The sequence below is a fragment of the Amblyomma maculatum genome, chromosome 1 (assembly GCF_055883805.1).
Source record: "Amblyomma maculatum isolate TAMU_Amacu chromosome 1, ASM5588380v1, whole genome shotgun sequence".
NCBI classification, from domain to species: domain Eukaryota; kingdom Metazoa; phylum Arthropoda; class Arachnida; order Ixodida; family Ixodidae; genus Amblyomma; species Amblyomma maculatum.
Window position 1 is genome coordinate 156,512,046 of NC_139344.1, and position 21,605 is coordinate 156,533,650.

The 21,605-nt window shown below is 43.5% G+C and overlaps 1 protein-coding gene and 1 long non-coding RNA gene across 5 annotated transcripts in view; both read right to left on the bottom strand.

The window, feature by feature from the left end:
* LOC146204713 (ileal sodium/bile acid cotransporter-like) overlaps positions 1 to 21,605 on the bottom strand; it is a 179,342-nt gene that overhangs the window by 56,858 nt on the left and 100,879 nt on the right. The gene's annotated exons all lie outside the window — the stretch shown is intronic.
* On the bottom strand, positions 7,236 to 16,254 carry LOC146204714 (uncharacterized). Its single transcript, XR_014702880.1, has 3 exons — positions 16,156 to 16,254; positions 15,307 to 15,414; positions 7,236 to 7,445 (listed from the first exon to the last, which is right to left on the bottom strand). It is a non-coding gene; the product is annotated as an uncharacterized LOC146204714 (long non-coding RNA).

A 21,605-nucleotide genomic window follows, 5' to 3' on the forward strand; every position in this document is an offset into this window, starting at 1 on the left:
TATTTAAGTTGAGGACAACGCAGATGACTATGGAATAAAAAATGGTAGGTGTAACGTTAAAAAATAGGAAGCACGTAGAGTGAGTTAGAGAAATAACTTGAGTTAATTACATTCTAGTGGAAATCAAGAAGATGAAATGGGCAGGGCATGTAATGCGTAGAGAGGACAACCGATGTTCGCTTAGGGTAATAAACGATTCCAAGGGAAGCAAATCGTCGCAGGGGACAGCAGAAAGTTAGGTGAGCGGATGAGGTTAAAAAGTTTGCAGGAGTAAAGTGGATGCAGCTAGCACAGGTAGAGGAGTATGGGAGAGGCCTTCACCCTGCAGTTGGTATAGTCGGGCCGATGATGATGACTACGAGCCATTGGAAACTTGTCCAGCTGCAACGAACTACACGGTTTGTTTCTAGCGATTCTGCTGTGAATGCAAGCATGTGCTTCACCATCTAGCCTGTCATGCCTACGACAGACAAAAGCACACTTGGAACTCTTATGGAGGTGATGCCACTTAGGTGCCAGTCACTAAATGTGTTTTCAAAAGTGTTGGGAAGTCATACAGGGCCTATCGCCAGTGTGGTGAAACTAAGATAGCTCAAGCAATAATTTGAGCAGCCACAGAGGGCCATAAAGTAATGAATTTGCAGGGGAAAAAGGCTATACTTAAAGTGCCACCTATCTTCCCTGAAGGCGTTACTGGCCAGTACCCAGAAATTTATCGGCACAGGCGCAGGATCAAAAAGAATGTGCACAAGATAGAAAGCAGAAATGTACTGTTCATTGATGTGAACTTCGAACTAGTGGCAATACTTGAGTGCATCAAAGTGGCGAAGTCCACCTTTCAATCTTACAAAACAGTATAAATCTCTTAGTTAAACGATCTTCAATTATAAAGTGTAGAAGGCAGCATTCCATTTGCTGCTATTTAACCCTTTGACTGGTTTTGCCGTACAAGTGCTGCGGCCGCATGCCGTCCCGCGGCGTTTTTGCAGTACGGGTATTGCGCTAAACGCATAGCGTTTGAAATAGTTCGACACTGGAGGTGATTTTTTTTTTTTTTTCGGAATATTCGACAGTCAAAGATCTAAGTGAGGAAGCTAGAATTCTATTATTAAAAGCGAGTCTAGAATCTTGCTCCAAGACATAATGTGATTGCTCCAAAACTCTCGCTTTATTGCTTCAAAGCTGCTCCGAAGTTACTTATTACTGCTCCCTGAGCTGCTCTAAAATGCTTGAGCCTGCTTCCACCTGTGTAAATATGATTACTTTCTTCCCCTGTACGGCGCTTCAACCAAGAAAAAACTCGGTTATAATTTCTTTCCCGTGTTTTTTTGTTTGTGTGACTAAACTATTTAAACTAATATTCTGCCTTGAAGTCTTAACCAACTTAATAATCTCATTAACCAACTTAATACTCAATGTGAAACTGTTAAAACGATAGAGAAGAAATCTTCCAATTACACCACTGACAAGAACAAAACAATGGTTACCTGGTTTGTATTCTTACAGTCCTCATGCTTGAATTCAAGCTTGTGGGGATCTCGGACCCCTCTTAAATATTACGGGGGGGGGGAGTCTCTGACACACGCCCTGGCTTTAAGCTCTGCAGAAGCCAGGGCATACAACCTGTGCACCTGCTGCAGTGCAAAGCAACGTTTCCATCGCAGATGTTTCTTTTTTGCAAGTTTTTCATAGGTATAATTGTGTTCTCAGAGCCGTTCATTGAGGCATTTACCCGTTTGTCCAATGTAATGTTTCCCACAGCTTAATGGGATTTCATACACCACACCTGTGCTGCAGGGTACAAATAAAGTCGGGTGTTTTATGCTACATGCGCGTCGCTGCACACCACAAGTTTGAGTGATCCTACAAAGCTTCGATAACTTTTCCGAAGCTGTAAAAACTACTTCGATATTTACTTTTTTGCCTATTCGTTTCAAATCATGCGATATGCTGTGCAGATAGGGTATTGCAACCAGATTTTGTTGTTGTATTCTGTCCGCTGTGTTAGGCATAGCTTCCCTGCTGTTTGTTTTCATTTTTTTATAGGTTCCTTCAGCAACTGAGATGACACCACGTTCCGGATAGCCGGCTTCTTTCAACCTGTCAATTTGATGAATGAAGCTGCTTTCCAGGCATTTTCGATATTATCTCATTCTTCTTTTGACACCTCTTCCTTTCTTCTGTCACTAAATCTCATGTCAAACGTATAATGGGAATGAACTTTCTCACCATCCCGGCACATTTCATTTTCAGCACTTTTGTTTCCCGACCTGGTGGGCTTGGCTAGTCTTGCATCAGCTGACGGACTGGTTGGCCTTGGTGACCCGTACTCAGGACATTCTCGGTGCCTAATACTCCGTGTCATTAAAGTTTCTTCCTCCTTCTCCCAGTGCATTTCTTTCTTTACCGTTTCCACCTAAAGCATCTTGTCCCAACTATATCTCTCATTTGCATTAACCTAGAACACTGCTTTTCCTTTGCACCATTGCCATTCAGTCCCCCATTCATCTTGACTCTCCTCCTTTTAATTGGTGTACCTGGTTGGAGTCCTCCATGTCGAAGTGACAGATGGCCCTGGTTCTACAAGTTGCAAACCACTTTGGCACTCACTTTTGTAGCCAAATAAAGGTTATTACTACTACTTCTACTAGGTCTTGAAGTACAGTTTAAAGAGTTGAGGAAAGGTTTACAGGGACCAGCATAGCTGAGAGCGAAACTTAAAAAACACAATTAGACCTTAAACTTGGGTCGTTTTATTTTGCAGTTCATAACTTATATTTTGGATAGTTACAATGAAGCTCTGAATGGTCGCTTTTGATCGTGCTTCTATACCGGTAACATTTCTAACTGAAGGTATGAATGCATTCTAGAAAAGAAAGCAAAAGCCTTCAGGGCTAGGCTTTTTTTGTGCTTCTAAGTGTTGCAATTTGTTAGAAAAATTTGGCATTGGCAGAACAGCCAAGTTGAGTATTAAATTTGGGTAAAATGAATTCTGCTTTAACCATACACTCTAAAATTGCCCAGTACTCTTGCTGAATTTTGGGGGTGCTATTGAAATCACTTGTTTTGACATTTCAAAAGCCTTTTTCTGTTTCTTCTTTGGCTGCATATACTGCAGCTAAGTCTCTTGATTTTAAGTGAGTATCTCAATTTTAAGGCACTTTTGATGACTCAGTACTCGCGCCTTTTCCTTTCTTAGAAATTTTTGCCTCAAATTCAAGTTAGTTTTTTATTTCATACACAGAGGAAGCAGCCACAGTTAAGCAATTACTGTGTCTTGATGAGCTGGCCCATCAGGTGATGAGGAATGCTTTGTATATACTGATTCACTAAATGAGAAGCATGGGCATGTTCAACTCAAATAAATTTAGCTACCTTTTCTTAATCTTCAAAAAGCATTTGATACAGTGACCCTTAAGATTTTAACTACCAAACTGAACTACTTAATTGTCTTCTGCTGTCCATTTATTGCTATTCTTATGAATTTTTGCATCAGATTAAACAACCAAATCAAACCTGGTGATAATGTATCAGTAAAGGGGGTTGTAAAGGGTGGGGTTTATTCCATATCCCATACTTTTTTCCTTAATTTAATAACACAAGCCCCAAAATTTAAACTTCCACGAGTTTGTCCTTCTAGAATGAACAAAATATGTCACTAAGTGTTCTGACAATGCAGTTTCAGTGAATAAGAATCTGTTGGCACCATGCAGGGATTCATGCCGACGCCCATGTAAGTATCTATATCAGTGTAAACTTTCCCAAAACATAATTCTGTTGACGTATTTAGCGGAAGAAATTTTGATGCGCGGGCTAAATTGAAACCACTGTGATGATCGAGCGCGTACCTGGCCATAGCCTCCTCTATTTTTTCGAAGAAGTAGAGGCTATGACCTGGCTCTCTTATGAGCCCGCTTCATATATGCGGGTATACCTTGCTCTCGAAGCTTGCCGTCCCTCCTGGGCGCTACGAAGGAGCAAGTGACAACTTCGGAGCAGTACGCTGCCATCTACGCTACCTGCTCGGGTAGTTTCGGCCGTACACAGGCGAAACCGAAACTATACAGCGGGTGAGCGCAATTCGCTATGCTAGTCATGCATGCTGATCTTTATGACTCAATACGCGCCACGCACCGCCGCGGGTGTCACTCCTTTCATAATATTCGGGATCGCCCGGGAGGAATGGCTAGCGAAGCGATCGTACAACGTACACCCGTACATATATATGCCGCGCGTACTAAATTATCCTCAACCGAGAGGTTTCGTTTTCTGTCATGCGCGGCCTAAATTCATGTACTAAAAGCGGGGACGATAATGGTGTTTCCAAAAATTAAAAAACTGATATAGATATTATAATTGCGACCTCAGCAAACCTATAGCTGTTAGTAAATGAGGCGCTAGTGCGCATGACTGGTTAAAAAGTATTATTAGTTATATACCAGCGCCTGCTTAATTAATTGTTACCACATGTTACCTATTGCCTGCTCCACACCACCGCAGAAATCGCACCGCATACACGGGCACAATTAAAAGCCTCCAGCCGAACCAACCCGTGAAACTGCATGTTAATTCTGCAATGCCCGCAGTCCCGGCATAGTTTCTTTTTTCACGACTCGCACCCGCACCAGCGGAGGCTGCAACGAATTGCATGCCGCCCGTAAGCGTGTACGTGGCGTCGATCGGCATTGCAGTGCTCCGTTGTGATCATTTAAGAGCCAACAGATCCCGTAGGTCTTTGTTGGCCAGCGTGTATAAACGAACTGTCTGGCGACTCGAGCAGGGTAAGCCATGCTAATTCGACCAGGAGGCGACTTCGTGCCAGGAATTGCATGGTTGCGATTTTATAGGAGGTCGAGATTGAATTGCGATGACCCAGTGGAAGCTAGGTGGAACGGGACTGCATGGCCATGTCACAAAAACGTAGCAGCCGCGGGCAAAACCAAGCACCCAACAACGCAACAGTGTCTTCTGCAGTCTCCCCTCCCCCGTCGCAGTCGACAAGAAAGAAGTGAAAGCGATTAAGTTGATTTACGTTGCACTCTCTCCAGGCGTTTTAATTGAGCAGTAGCCCATCCATGTTTGGTGTCAGTGCTGCGTTTTCATTTTTAGTATCAACCAAGCAGCTCGATTAGACCACTATTAATTGTGCTTGAGGGAGTATATATGACAAACACTAAGTGACAACTAGATATATCAAATTTTCTTTATTAAAAATAGTAGTTGGCAGGGCCCTTATATACTTAAAGCCTGATAGCATCTGGTTTAAGCACCCTTCCATATATATTTCATGGAAATAAGGTTAAGCCTAGCTGAGTCCACTTAGAAAGGTACCCTCTCGCAAAACATGGCTTGCCAGTGCGAAAGCACGAATGTGCTGTATAGAAACTAGCAGATGTCATCCTTGCATGATGGAAACTGGCAGCTTGAAATATGAAATCTATGTGTGCCAGGAGGAATTCTATGTAATATTAAGCATTGCAATACTTTGCTTGAAAGCATATGCTTTTTTTTTTTTTTTTTTTTTTGCTCATTAGTTTCATTCACGAGGAATTCTATGTAATATTAAGCATTGCAATACTTTGCTTGAAAGCATATGCTTTTTTTTTTTTTTTTTTTTTTGCTCATTAGTTTCATTCACAGTGCACATGGGGTGTCCACTCGGAGACATTTACTCTATTTTCCTTTTCCAAGAGCTTGCTTCGTCTCTGACAGAGTACTGCCAAATTTTTCACTTTTTTAAGCTAAGAAAATTTCTCACTGCAAAATTGGAAAGTGTGCCAAGTAATTAAGTAAGGCAACAATGCTATGCTTCAGAATACTCAGGCTACTGGAGGCATTAAGCTGAAGGTTTCATCATTAAAATCTTGTCAAACATGAGGATAGTCCGAAACTGAATTGATAAACTACTGATGTTAATACTGCATTTATGGTTCCAAAAATGGCTGGGATCACACGTGTATGCTGATGGTACAGTGTAGCAACTTTTGCTGCTATACGTACCTTAATTACCATTTCTCAATTTTTTGGAACGCTGTCATCTTGACTATGCTATTTCTTTAACTGCCGATTTTACTTACAATTACTGTGCCTAAAGGTTAAAGGTGTGGGAAAGGTTATACCAGAAACTGAAATACACCTAAATTGAGCAAATGCAACAAATATTTCGGGAGTTCAGCAGCACCGTTTTTTAGGAAAACATGCCACAGCATTTAAGACTCCTGTATCCTCATCCCTGTACATTTAGTTGGCTACTTGTTGATTCACCGATATTAGTTTGCGCTTTTATCACACACACCAATTTGTAAAATTACTAATTACCACATTATGTAAATGAACTCCAACTCACACATCTGACTTGGGATTCTGAAAAGCAATGAGTTTTTCTCATGTCAAAGGAGCTGCTTTGGTAGGCAGCTGGACCATACCATGGTCCCCACATCACACAGACCAATCCATCCGGTCATACTATCTGCCACTCATCCTTGTCGCTCAAATTGCCTTATTTGGTAAATATGGCCTTTTAATGCAGTCACATTAAATTAGGCGAGGGCTTCAACTATTGTTACATGCAAAGAATTACTGCACACGCTTTTTTTTATGCCCTTTTAGTATGCTGCCTCACCATCTCAGTAGCATAGAGGCACAGCAATAGCATATTGAGAGGGTATCCAAGGTTAGGATCTCATTGCTACAAGCATGTCACCTCGCTATTGAACACAATTCACTTTGAAGGGCCAAGATTTCAATATTTTAGTAAAGTGATTAGCACTGCCAAATGTTTGAGCATTACATGAGGTGACAGTATGGGTGTCAGTATCCCACAGACAAGGGCATTGCAATTGAGAAAGTTGCTGCTCATCTGCAAAATACTGAATTAAACCAATAACCAATCTTATGCAATTCAACAAACACCGCCCACTTTACCTTTTTATCATCAGTCCCTGTCTGCAGTTCGAAACATCTTCATTGGGCTTACCTCTAAAAATTGTCTACGAAACATATCTGTGAACTTTTCTTACTTAACTGGTTTTGCGGATTATTTCCAGTCTCAAAAGGAATAACAAATACATGTGGTTCTATGCCACATACAGTAAATACTTACCTTTCTAGGTAGGTTACAAAAGGGAAGTAATGCAGAAGGTAGGCAGTCTAAACATAAATGAGTGTGTCAACATGGTGTTTTGGCACTGGAGTGTTTATTACTCCAATCATGTGTGCTAATAATGAATGAAAAGGCACATAAGTAGGAATACTTTATTTTGACACAGAAGCTATGGCCAACGTGTGTGTGTTGCCATTACGCTCGTAAGTGAAGTGCAGACTTGTGAGTACACTGTTCTGCCAGTAGCACATGGAGCAGTCAACTTGGGCCAGGGAATGCCATGCTTTGAAATGTGGGCAGCTGTTGTGATCTCTCGACTAGTATCAGTCACGTGCAGGATCGGCTGTCATGGGGAGAAAAAACAAAAGAATGCAAGCTCAGAACAATAACAAAACACCCAGAGAAACTCAGAGACGTACCAAATTTAAATAAAAAGATAACAGGACTGCAGACTATGCCGCAGCTCATATATTCTAATAGTGGATTTGCATATGGTCACTACACCCTCAAAAAGGAAAGAAGCACAAATGCTGAATTCATGACTTGTCAAAGGAACCAGACAAAAAGAAAAGTGTGCACCCTGTAGCATAGCTCAAGAATGAGAAAAGCCAAAACAGCAAAAAGGTTACCCTAAGTAAGGCCAGTACTAGTGCTCTCTGCATGCGTGTGACAATGTATCACTGCAGTGCACATGCACAGCAGAAATGGACACCATGGGTGGTAAAGAACTGATATGAAGTTATCAACACTGGCCGCAGACACCAGAACAGACAGCTGATTGTGCTTTGGTATAACGCAAGCGTGCGGGCTTTGGTAGGTTGTGAAGCATATAAATAAACATTGAGACATCTTGAAAACCATGTGCGCAAATTTTCATTTGCTGCTGAATCCAAGAAGTTTCGCTTGCACTGTTCATTAGACGACATGCGTTGCTCTCGGATTGTAGCGTTTGTCGACTACACAGCATGATTCCAGAATTGCGACTGACTCAGCTGTGAACATTTCATTTTTCTAAACTTGCGAAATCCTTCCTATGGGCTGTGAAAAAGAATGAGGAACTGTTCCACCGAAATGTAGTTTCTCGCCCTCTATAACGCACATGATGGCAGCCATAAGTCATTTTGTGCCAAACAGTAATTTCCATACAAGTAACAAAAAGTTCTCAAACTATGTGACAGGACCATAGCTATTTACTTTGACGGTGGCCACAGCAAACAGGCAACAACCACAAGATGGCCAAATCCCTCACCGAACTACAGCACCACAACAGTTGCTACAATGCTAGCATCATAAATCCTCTGGCTGTCTTTGATATATGGTCCTCATCACAAATACACCAGTTCATGTTGTTAAGGAGGCTGTCCATGAGCATCATACTTCTCAAAGCAGCTAAAAAATATTGCAAACAGAGACCAACACTTGACTAAGTGCAGTAGCAGAACTACTAACATTCAGTGTGTTAATGGAGTATAGACACCCTGAAACAGATAAGACAAAAATTCAATTATAAATTATTTAGCGGTTGAAGATAAAAACCAGGTGATGATCTGTACAGAGTATTGTTTTGCATGTCGTTAACAAGCAAAATGCAACCAAAATTAGGTGCATATGCTCCTGTAAGATGAAATGCTGCACTGGCCTAGCCCAAGCAGTGCGAGTACCTCCAGTCAAAACGCTTTCAAGTGCCATCATCCATGAGATGGTTGCCCAATAGCAATCGGAACTTTCATAATGCAGCGTTCCTTATCTTCGGCCAGCATTTTTCACTCTTCCCAATGGATGCAACCCTCCCCAAAACTCCAAATTGAAGACATCAATTCAGTCATGCAGAATTGTCAATAATGACCTGAACCACAAACCAACTTGGAGAGGTGGAAGCAGGCTCGAGCACTTTGAAGCTATAAAACGGAAGTTTTGAAGCATTCAAATTGTTTTGGAGCACGTTCTAAAGTCAAATGATTTTATTAGCTGAATTTTTTATAACTGACATACCAAAATAACCTATTTGATTCCTTTTTATTCAAAGATCAATGCATTGGTGAAAATACAAGACTAACAGCCAAAACATGTACAGATGTTTAAAATAACACAAATGATCTTAGCAACAATTTGTAACAAACTAGCAGAAAATGCAATGCTTGTCTCTATACTTGATGCCCGAACGATAAGTTTGACTAAAAACATGACTCTTTTAGCTTGAGAAATGTGGACTATAACACTATGATGTGCTCAAGCACCACTAGACTAGTTCGGAGTTCACATCAATAAGCAGCACATTTCCACTCCCTCTCTTGTGCATATAATTTTTTTCATCCCATGCCTGTTCTGATAAAATTTCCAAGGCACTGGTCAGTAATCCCTTCAGTAAGGATAGACTGCCCTAAAGGATAGCCCTTTCCTCCTTCAGATGCCCTACTCCATGGCTTTCTGTCAGTGGCTTCTCATGTTTTCGATTGAGTGGCACCGGAGCTTCCTTAATTTTAACATGTTAATGATAGGCCCCCCATGCCTGCCCAACATTTGTGACATTTCTAATGATTGACACCTTCATGGTGTCACACCCATAATACTGTATGTTTTTGTCTGACGTATGTTCGACAAGCTTATTATTAACAAAGAGGTTCAATGAAATAGATCTACGACTGCCAGAAACGAGGCTCATGCTGGTCTGGCTTATGAGATTTAATGTCCCAAAGCAACACAGGCTATGAGAGGCTCATGCTCTTCTATTTAGCAGAAAAGGAAAAATATATAAAGGCCCTGTTACGACACAGGTATGCAAACGAACAGAATGAAATTGAGGAAAGCATATAATTAACTAATAAAAACAAAATCTGCATTGGTGATGAACGGTAATTAGCAGTGTATCTACTCTCAAATGAGAAATAACTCATTGCAAACTAGGAAAACAAAACAAGAAACATGCCACTGTTGAGGTCCGAGACCTCCACATTATGCATCCCATGCTTTACAAACTAGCCACAATAATGGCTGTGCAATCTTTTACTTTCAAGTTATTTATGTTGCATGTATCCCAACATAGACAGCGTTCACCAGTGCTAAACTAAACCACAGCAGCAGACGTGGCAATGCCCTGTAAATACAGCAACAAGGTTAACGACTGGGCGAGTTGGTAATCATTCATTTTAAACCAGCCAAAAGACAAGAAACAGAGAAGCCAGACTCATCTCGTTCGCTTCTATTCTCTGTCTTATCTTTTGGCTGGTTTAAAATGAAATACAGCAAGTGCCAAGTAGAACATGATGTGGAGCATGGTGTCTGAAGGGTTGTGTATGAACGAGCCGCGCCGGCGCGGCACGCCACTGCTCGTAGTGTGCCCAACCTCCGACAGGCAGTGAGACTCACGGATTCGGGCAGTACAGCCAGTGTGACTCTTTCGTCTTCCCATGATAACTCTACACTGTTAGAAATTCGCTGAAAAAGAATGTATTAGTTTAGGCCGTTTACAGTCTCTAAACACACCACGAAATATGTCAGCTGTATTGCATTCCGCTTCTGTTTAAGGGGGGACATGGCTCTTACAGTTATTTTCCAATTTTTGACCAAATTTGATAAAACCTGGCATTCTGATTCAGTTTCTTGTACTGATTTCAAACATGCAACCATTTTTCCAACTGGCCAATTAGTTCAAGAAATAATGAAATTAATTGTTCATAATTTGCAGAAACAATGAAAAAATAACAGCACTACAAAAAAATTCACATGGACACTTTGCTAGGTACTAGAAAGCGTAATGAATACAATGTTAGGAGCATTTGTTTTTTTAACAAATATTAGCGATGTTATAGCAGTTCAAAGTTTTCAATTTTGCTCTAAATCAGACAGGAAGGCACTCACATTTGGAGCAGTGAATTCTGAACTGCTATAACATAGCTAATATTTGTTATACAAAAGTGCGCATAACACTGTATTCGTTATGCTTTCTAGTACCTAGCAAAGTGTTCATGTGAATTTTTTGCAGTGTGGTTATTTTTTCATTGTTCCCGCAAATTATGAACAATTTCATTTTATCTTTTGAACTAATTGGCCAATTGGAAACATAATTATATATTTGAAATCAGTGCAACTATATCAGAATACCAGGTTTTATCAAATTTGTTGAAAAACGCAGGAAAAATAGCTTCAAGAGCCATGTCCCCTGTTAAGGATGGCGACAACAAGACGAGCGCGAGAGCTGCCGCTTTCAACTATTGTGACAAGAATTCCCCACCGGAAAGGAACGCGGGGTGTTTGGCCAGACGGCGACAGCAGCCCAAGTCGGGCCATCGGGAAACAAAAAAAGGTTCCAGTGAATCCTGGCGTCTTCCCGCCTGGGTCAGTACCCTCAAGCCGGCCACGCGGTCATCCCCTTAGTCTGGCCGACAGCGCGCAACGGCCCTTGCAACGCAGACGGTGTGGCCCAGACACTACGCTTTTCCAATTCGTCCTGCCGACGGCGCGCAGTGGCGTGTTCGACATGGTTCGACGCAGGAGTGCCCCCGACAATGGGACGCAGACAGACGCCGATCGACGCAGGTGTGTGCCAGACTGTGAGACGCCGGCAGTCAGTGAGCTCCTCGTGTGCTGCCCTTTACACTGCCACAGCGGCTTTCTCCTTCCCCACCAAGTCTAAACTTTCGAGGGGGCCTCGGGAAAAAAAAAAAAAAAAAAATAAAAAAAAAAATAATCGCACTTCTTGTGAGGAGGCTTTAATATTTAGACACCGCGTGCAGCAAGATATAACTGATTAAAATCTCGAGGAAACGCAAAGTAGCCAATTGGATGCGTATGTAGTCTTCACGCCATGCCAAAACGGCCGTTCGTCAAGCGTAGGTATCACCTCCGTCAAAGAAAGAGAAAGCCAATATTCTTCTCGAATTAATGTATCTGTGAACTGGAGGCGACGGTGGTAGAAGAAAGACAAGAAGCTCAGGCAGCGTGTCTGCCCTGTGGTGTGCAAGAGGTGCTGTTATATCATAGCTATATTTATCGCACCGCCGCCAGGTGTTCTGGCTGCAATGCTGTTCGCTGATTCTGCATGTAGAAGGTCCCCCCCGCCTCCAATTTCCCCTTTCGAGAAAGATGGCGCCATTGCGGCAGCAAGACTGTATCTGTGGCTGAGGCGTCCCGAGTGTTGAACAGCAACCTTGGAAAAGGCCACATCTCATAAAGCGTTCAGACGTTGGCCCTTCCCAGTGGTTTGTATGAGGTTTCCAGTTCCTAGTCTCCAGTGGTATACAAAACTGATCATATGCGGAAGAACCTTATCGCAGACCAGACTGTCTGTGCTCGCTGATAGCTGAAACAGCCTCATCCAGCGCTACTCTAATTTATTAGGCGAACGCCACTCTGCACCACACTAGAGTAACCCGCACATGGCATTTTACGCTTTAAAACATGCAAGAGCGGTGTCTGACTGCTGCTCTTCAGTCACAGAGGGGAGTAATTTCATATATTCGTTTGAATCGTTTAATGTGGCCGGCGCATGTCTAATTGTGTACGACATTAATTGACTCATTTAAACATTGATTTATCTTATTTCAACGTCAAGGAGATTTCTAAACTCTATCAAGCCTTTGCGGCTATTTCTGTTATGAGACGTTCCAATCAACAGCTCAAAATGAAAACCATATCTACGTTTGGTTTTGAATTTTCTAAAAAAAAAAAAAAAAAAGTGTACATGACATCAAAAAATCAAAGAGCTATGTCTGGAGTAATGGTCCCAATGGTCCCAAACCGGCTCAAGGTATGAGGACGCCGTAGCACAGGCGTTCGGATCACTTCGGCCACATGGGGTTCTTCAATGAAACTGTCATCTATAAGCATATGCCTGCCATGCTTTCAGCTCCGACCGAAATGCTGTCTCCCAATTAGGATCAGACTAGGGTATCCCAGCTCAGTACTCGAGAGCTTTAATGACTAAGCCACCGCGGTGCCGTAATAAGTAAATAAATAAGCTATGAAGATTAAACCTTTTTCTCGGAGCGTACCATGGTTATTTCATCCGTTTCGCTGCTGCGATGCCGCGGATGTGTATTTTACTCTGACAAAGTGACTATAAATCGGACATCGGCTCTCTGTGTACAAGCCCGAATCCGGATTGGGCCCGCACGTTTAAGCCCACCCCGGGCCCAGCAAATATGTTCATGAGTTGGTCCAGACGGCCCGTGGGCTGAGCCGCACCCGGCTTTTGGGCCGGCCCATGCCCACGCAGCGTCGTGTGAAGCACGTGCTACCTTCACCTGACACTTCTACACAAGGTTTGATGATCTTCTATTTTTTCGGTTCCTGGGGCTGCCTTTCAGTGGGTTGCTTTCTACTTTTCGAAGTCTGAAAGGTAGGCAAGGCCGGCAGGGAATATCGTGGGGACCGCTTCCTTTGCTGGCAACGCGCAACACTTTGCAGCTCATGCCCATTTAACTCTGTCATCCATGTTTTGGACACAAACCTGGGCTCCAAATGCCCCTCACAAACAGTGACTGTATAGCTCGGTCCTATCTTGGTATGCCGGCCACCATAGCTGAAGCTGTTCGACATCTTTTCGCACCGAAAAAAGCTGACATTTTTCATTGCAGAATACGTAGCCTGTATCGCAGTGGAGAACAATGCACCTTTTTCCACATTACATTACAACTTAGAATATACCATGATCGAAGAAAAACGTGGAGCGGGGGCGTCAGCGAAAGTTGAGAACTGACTGTCATTCCTTGCGGCAACCAGCGAACCCGCGGCCACCAACAGTCAACGCAGTCTCTCTGAAGCCTACAGAAATCAGCGCATCGGTATCGCCACTTACTGTTCAGTGCGGAGCAGCCCGCTCACGCACTTCTATTCTAACACCATGATGCGGAGGTTGTGGGTCCGGGCCGACCAGTGGCATATGGTAGTTTTTTGCTTGACAATTACCTTAGACAAACTCATTATGAAATATCCATTGATAGCCACGCCATTATGGGCATCGGTCTCAAACTCATATTGCTACGTGGGCCGCATTGACAAAGCCTTTTCTCTCATGACCCAGGAGCCAGAAAATAACAAAACAATAGGAAACAAAGTACAATAAATAACGATAAAATGAACAAAAATAAGCAAAATTTCCTTTTTCCAGACCAAGCCCTTCGATTATTGCAAAAGAAAAGCAACGTGTGCTCCTTTCCGCTTGAATGCTGGACAAAAGCAGCTTCAGGATCGCTAGGAGAGAGGTACTGAAATGACATACCTGTTAATAAATACCACACTTATAATCCTCAGCAAGAAAAAAAAAGCACACTTGGAAATAAAAGAAAAGGCAGGATGTCCGGCTCCTTGCTTTTGAAGGCATAGTGATGTCAAATGAAAGTTCATGCAGATTAAGTGGTCAACGCCTTTTCAAAAATGAATGTCTACTAACTAGGTACTAAGTCTGAGCTTATTTTAGTTCGAAATTAGGGCTGGTGGTAATGCTTTCAAAACGTCGGCTGAAAATTGAGCTGGGCAGACTGCATCACGCAGCTCGCTGGCCGTGCTCCAAGACCCCTGGCATAAAAGGATCATCTCTGATGAGCAGAAAGAGACTGCCCAGCGCTGCTGCGCCAGAAGATGCAGGAGATGACAAAGCAAGTGAGTGCGAGGGCGTGCTCACAATTCTTGCTGGTACAGTGAGCCTCATTTGCTAGGCTGCTTTGATTAATGTGAAGCAACCCTGCCACAATCGGATGGTAGGCATATCGGTGCCCGGAGAAGCTGTCACTGTTTTTAGCTGCTCAACGGCCCTGATAGTAACCAAATAAATAAATAAATAAATAAAGTTCTTGCAGCAACTTTGTCACACGCACAAAAAAGCGACACAACCAATCTGTGCAGGAATACCATTCGTTAAAGAAGGCAGCTTTGCTAGTTTCTCACAGCGAATCGAGAAGACAATATAGCGTGGTTTGATCTTCCATCTCGTGCAAACATTTGTTTGTTTTTGGAGCTAGTCTGGTTTTCTTAGTCTGAATCAACTGTTACATTGCACACTGTTTGCGATGCATTAATTGCAGCTGAGAAAGAAAGGCTGTGAACTACAAGCTGGACACCGCAGCTGCAGGGATGCTTGCTTGTTCGATTCATTCATGCACCCTATGCAAACTGGTGACCTGCGCCATGTTCCCCATGTAAAAGTTAAAACAAATGACCAGTCCCGGTGGCACAGCAATTGTTTTGAAATTAAGTACAGGGCTCACCTTGTGGCGTTGGAGCATAGGCTGCCTCCGCCTTTCATAGTCCCATTTGTTCAGCCTCAGCAACCAGCAAGCCCATGCTAGACTCCAAAACACATATCAGGAAGGTCCCTGCGTACCAAATATTAGACGTCAGCTTATAAGCGATGTTTACACACACAAAAGAAATTAAGACAAGTATGTACATGTTGATGCACTTTAAACACAAGGCGAAATCGCTTACCTCACCGTAATTAGAAAGTGGCCCTGCATACACTTGACAGTGCGCAGTCATAAAATGAGGTATGAAATCATTATTCTACCCAGCGTCAGAGCAATGAGGGTCACACAAAGGGTCACGTCGCACAAATGGTTAGTACGTCGTGGTGCACCGAAACAAAAGCTTCCCACACAGGCCTGTATGATCCTCGCCTTTCCTGCTTCTACGCGTTGTTTTGTCATGTCCTAGTATCTCCTTAGGTCCCTCCATCACCTCAAAGACGTTACAATCATTAACTATTCATTCAGACCGCTGAGGAAAGCTTACCCAAGTTTCCCGCCGTTTTCAGGCGCACGCAAGACTGGTAGTCAGGCGTGTTTTACATGACTGAGACTTTCGTGCGGTTAGCCTAATAAACGGTATTTAACCGTATGTTCCTTGGTGTCGAACTACGTTGAGCTTTCGATTGAAACTTTCTATAATACACCTTTGGGCCGTTCGGGCCCACTGCCGGCCAAGCAGGCTCAATGGTCGTCAACAGAACATTCGGGCGCAGGGAAGTTGAAAACTAAATGTAGAGTTCCAGACAGCGGGCAATGACTCAATACATGCATACTGAAATATCTAAAAAATAGAAAAGATTACTTACGTACCGTACAACACGAGAGCGCACGGCTGGCACGGCGACGCAGCTCCCACGGCTCCGACGACCAGCCATTCTGCTACTAAAAACAGCCACCTACCCACAAAACAATAGCCGGACGTGACGTTTTTCTTAAACCGGATAAGACGTCATGGGTTGCAGGAAGCATTTCGCTGCTGCAACCGGGTCGCAGCAGACGGCGCCCATCTGGGGATCTCGGGTCCGTCCGGCTTTCCCGACGGATCCCAAGGCCCATATCGGAGAAAAATGCGTTGGGTCCGTCGGAAGAACCCTACCGATCGGGTCCGTCCGCCGTACCTCTGAAAAATATTTCCCGGATCCGTCCGTCGTATCCCGAAGAAAAACGCACCGGGTCCGTCGGACGTACCTTTAAGACCATTGATCGGGTCCGTCGGACGTACCTTTAGCCACAGCCTATATTGAATGTCCCGAAATTAGAAGAACAAATTCGCTCCTTGTGGTATCTGTTTAGTACAACTATTTGCTCCGGCTTTCAAAGCGCAGTGTTGCATTACAGATATAGAGTTTAGGGTTTAAACTCATGACCACACTACAGATCAGCAGCAATGGTCTCGAAGCTGAGGTTAGTTTTGTAAATAAAGGACAAAAAAAAAAGAAGAAGAGAGCCTGGCGCTATACGTAGAAGCGGGCAAAGAAAGAAAAACGAAACGTGTTGCCATCACGTTGCTTGCGCATGTTTTAAAACTGCACTGCTTGTATTTATACGTAATACATAAATTTATGTAAAATTTTTGCTCTGTCTGGCGACCCATCATGCGATACAAGCACTCCATAGAGACCTATGCTTGTTTGCCCATAGTTGTGGGTATAGTGAACTAGAATACTTTCTAGTGGCGCGAACGACGGCGCTCGGGCACGCCGATTTTCATTGACACCGCCAGATGGCGCCACTGCAACATCTTCTAGTCGACTTTTCAATGCTTTCTTGCAATAGTGCGACATAGTACCAATGCTTTTGTGCGCCTATACAGTAAAAGTGGTGATTGTTTTCCCTATGCCGACGTATGTGGACCTCCACCCATAATAGAAGGCGTTTCATTCGATAATATTCGGGTTTTCGCCGTTGCACTAGGGTGAAAGCGCTCTTATTTCGCTAGCGTCTGCTACAGCTCATGCGGGACGAGTTATCATGCACTGTATCATTACAGCACATTAATTTGTACGGGACAGGTATTTTTCTGAGCCTTGCAGAGCCCGCTTTATTACACAGCCAACTCAGCTGCCAGCAGCAGACTGGTAGCAGAGTGGCCAGGCATCGTGCGCACGCACGGGTTCTCGCATCTCTCCAACCACGCCGCAGTAACTTTCCTTTAGCCAATAATGATGATTATATTACACTGCACTATTTGCTATCCACTGGTAACCAGGAATGCTCATTTTAGCGTGCTCATTTTAGCGTTAGGAAATTTGCCAACTGGTAAAGTGAGGAGCAGCTTCAGGCTGTTACATTTATTGTTGTTTTTTTTTTGACAAAGTGGTCATGAAAAAAAAAAAAATCCTACGCTTTGAAACGACTCAGCCGGCGATATTCTCTGGCGTCACCATTATTCTCTGTTCACAGCAACAATATGTGTTATAAATCACCGCTGTAAGCCAGGTACGTTAAAATCCTTTCATCATGTCATATGCATAACATATATGCCAAAAATGCATACATGAGGAGTGCAGGGCAGTTTTGTTTAGGTACTTCACAAGGCTTCTCTACTGCTGTTTTATTTTATTTGAGTGCATGGAACAAAAGCCATCAACAATGAGTTGTTTTGAGAAATTATTGACTACACAAACAGTCATCCATCTGCTCATCTTCAGGTGCTTTGAAGCTTGACATTGCGCTGGTTAATGCATTTTGTGAAAAAGTGCATGCGGGTAGTTAAGCAGTGATTTCAGCCGCACCAATTTGACAGTGGTCAGAGCACCCAATTTAGCAGGTTTGCTTGGCCAGTAGCATACTGAGTACAAGCTGTCTGCTTGAATTTAGACTGAAGCAGGTTGTAAACACATTCTCAAGGTCAAACTGATATCACTTGAAGGGCACAAAAGGCCTCTGTTGTCCCTAAAATTAGTAAAATTAGCCAAGTTTAATACATGTGACTTATCTTTTTCTTTTCAAAAATAAAAAGAATAACGCTTTTATCACAGTTAGTTTGAGGTAGGATATAGAGAGACCACAACTGTATACTAGCTGCCAGCCAACTGGCTCACCCCAGGCAATTTTTTTATTTTGAAGTTAAGTAATTAGTAATTAGTTTTAATTACAAACTATAGCCTTTAGACAATAACTGGGTTTGCAGAATTTGAGAGCGCCTTCTAAAACCTCCATTTCATTTATTTCCGATAAAGAAAGCCTCATCGTTTTTCCAAGCTCTAAAGAAAGCCCGCGAAATACAAAAATTATCAGCCTGTACTGAGACTGGGCTGTTGAGTCACGGCCGCCACTAATTTCTGTCACTGAAACCATGCGCGGTTGAGAGCACCACAATATCGTAGTGCGTGAATGCGTCAGTCACGTGATATTTTTTTTATTATTTCGCGGGCTTTCTAAAGAGGTGAGAAAACTATGCACGTGAGGTTTTCTTTATCGGGAATAAATGAAATGAGGGTTTCAGAAGGGCCTCCCCAACTTTGTAAATCACATTTATTTGAAAGAAATACTTAGTAAATTAGAATTGCAAAATGCAAAATTGCCTGCACCATTTTTTTTATCGATATTTATTGTCTTAGGGCATCAGTAGGGTATGATATGAAGGATGAATAAATGATTAAATAAATGCACCAGCCAAGGACATACTATGACTATGCGGATTTGAATTTAATTTAATATCAGCTGTCTGCTTTATTGAGCCAGTAGTAGTATTCCAGATCACGCAAACAGTCGAAGCTTCCCGAAGTCTTCCTTTTGTTCAGACCTGGTGCGCCAGGTGGCTGTCAGCAAGTGGTTTCTTTGGCCCATCTCAAATGGTTTATTTTTAACCCTTGGCTGAAGTTAGCTTGGACACGCGGTATAAAATATGTCGGCTATCGTTTGGTGCCACAGGCTTAATAGCAAGAATCTGTACATGAGCACAACTCTCTGCAACATCAATATTGCCCACATCCAGCCTTGGCTTTACGGGTTTGACGGTAATATATGCCGGACAACCCGGCAAGAGTGTATAGGCACCGCATCAGGTGCCAGTGATGGCTTTTCACGCGGTATATCCTCACTTCTGCCGTTGATCATATATGTGCGTGGTCACGCAGCAGGATGAGATGCGGCTCGAAATGATGCTCACACACTGTCGATGTTTCTGTGAGAGGCTTTTCCTGCCTTCACAAGCTTCGTTTCCACTTTCTGCGATGTTTGTTGTCCCTCGGAGCAGCAAACAAAGGTGACTAAAGCACCCGGATAGCCGAGCTTCGGCATCTCGGAGCAAAACAGTGCGAGTTGGTCTTTTTCCTGGCCATTTCGAACTGCACATGGTGCTTTTGAAGAGCTGAGATGTCTTAGTTGCTGTGATGAAAGGCAGAACAGAAAGTTCGAGGCCAAAATTGCAAAAATGTGCAGACTGCACGGCGCGCCAAGCTTGACTTCCCTTTGCGGACGCGCACGCGGTACTAGTAAACGTAACTGCAGCGCCACCAGCGGCGGTCAGTGGCGACCGGCGTGCAAGAGGCGCCCATTTTCCTTCCGTTCGCGCCACTAGAAAGTATTCTAGTTCACTATAGTTGTGGGGTATTGCGTGACACTGGGAACCACGCCAGGTGTCCAGATCGCAGGCATCATAAGGAAGCGATGCCAGAGGGTTACAAAATCGCCTCTAATTGATAAGCATCGATTTCTTTATTGCTTTTTGCACACATGTATCTTATTAGCATATGCGAACAAAATAACACTCGACTACTCTTCTTCAACGCCACGCTATCTCCTCCACGGCTGGTTTCGAGGGCGGAGTGTGTGGTCGTGTCCTCTCATCGTTGGTTCCGGAGGAAACCGCGTAGCGGCATCACAGCTCGTGAAAATTGCGACATTGCTGACGTCGCCGGCGTGCTTATACCATCACGCATACTATAGAAGTAGTTTGGGCCAGCATTGCAGGCGAACGCGAATGAAGCGCTTAAAGGGCAACTCCGGGGGTTTTTTGACATTCGAATATTGTAGTGAAACTTTTACCACAGGTTCTTCTCTCCGTCCTGACGCATTCTACAAAATTTGGGTGCCGTACGATAATCCGTTCACGCGCAATACGGCTTTAAAATATGCCGTTTTCATGGCTTAAGTTGAGAGTATTTCTGCGGGCAACACTGAGTTTCTGACGTCACAAACAGTATACAGGCGTTAATGTCTACTTCCCGCGTGATTATTAAATTGTGAGGTTTATATCGAACTACCTCAGACATTTTATGCAGTGCGACATGATTTCCATACTTTATTTTCACCATCCAACGCACGTACGAGTGTTTTTCTAATACTGAGTGTGACGTCACCATTTCGTCAAATGTGACGTTGTTTCTGGCCGTGAAATCAGTTTCGGTTTCGATTTGCTGTTTTTCTTTTTTAAAAATACTTCTAATTGGAATTTTGGAAAACGGTTTTTTGTGTTGGAGTCAGGACGTGCCGAGGAATGTAATTCAATTAAAAACACAAAATGATGAAAAAACCACCGGAGTTGCCCTTTAAGGTGGCTACGGTGGCTACCGTAAGGTGGCGGTTCTACGGTTGCCATCTTGGAAGTAGTTCAGATTCTGCCACCAGGCTACGCCACTAATCCATGACTGAGGAACTGAGTTGACTGAGTACCCAGCCACCCAGCCCTCTCGACTTGAGCTGCCTGAATGCTTTTCATGTGTTGCTGCGTGGACTTTCAAAGGTTTTTGCGGCTCCACAGCAATGTCCAGGCAGAGAAGGGGAGGGATTTTGTCCCCGTCCTGCGCAGCATGGGCTGTCCCATTGAACTCCCCTCTTCACACAGGATCACGCGTACAATAGGCAATTGTGTTTCTAAGCACCTCTCGCCCCCCCCCCCCCCCCCCAAATTGGCGGGGGTGACAGCAGGAGCACAATTCTCTATTATAGTACACACAGGCGAGAGACACCTAGGAGCACAATTGAAAGGGCTCCTCTGCCTTTCGCAGTGCTGCAGATATCTTGTGAGACGAAGTATAGTTTCCGCTGTAGAGCCACGAACATTGCTCCTACCCGCCGAGCGTGAGGGGGTTGGACTGGACTGCAGTAGGCTAGCTTGACTGAACATAAATAAAACAGGGTGTCAACATGATTGCACAGTGCAATCTTAGTACCAGTGAAAAGGAAAAGCGAATGACATTATTTCTGCACACTTCGTCAATGAACCTTAGTTGAAGTCGGCGCCTGCCTTGTGTTCTTTTGATCCTCGTCTTTTGGGCTGTGCAATCGAGTGATCAGAATACGGCGACCCTATC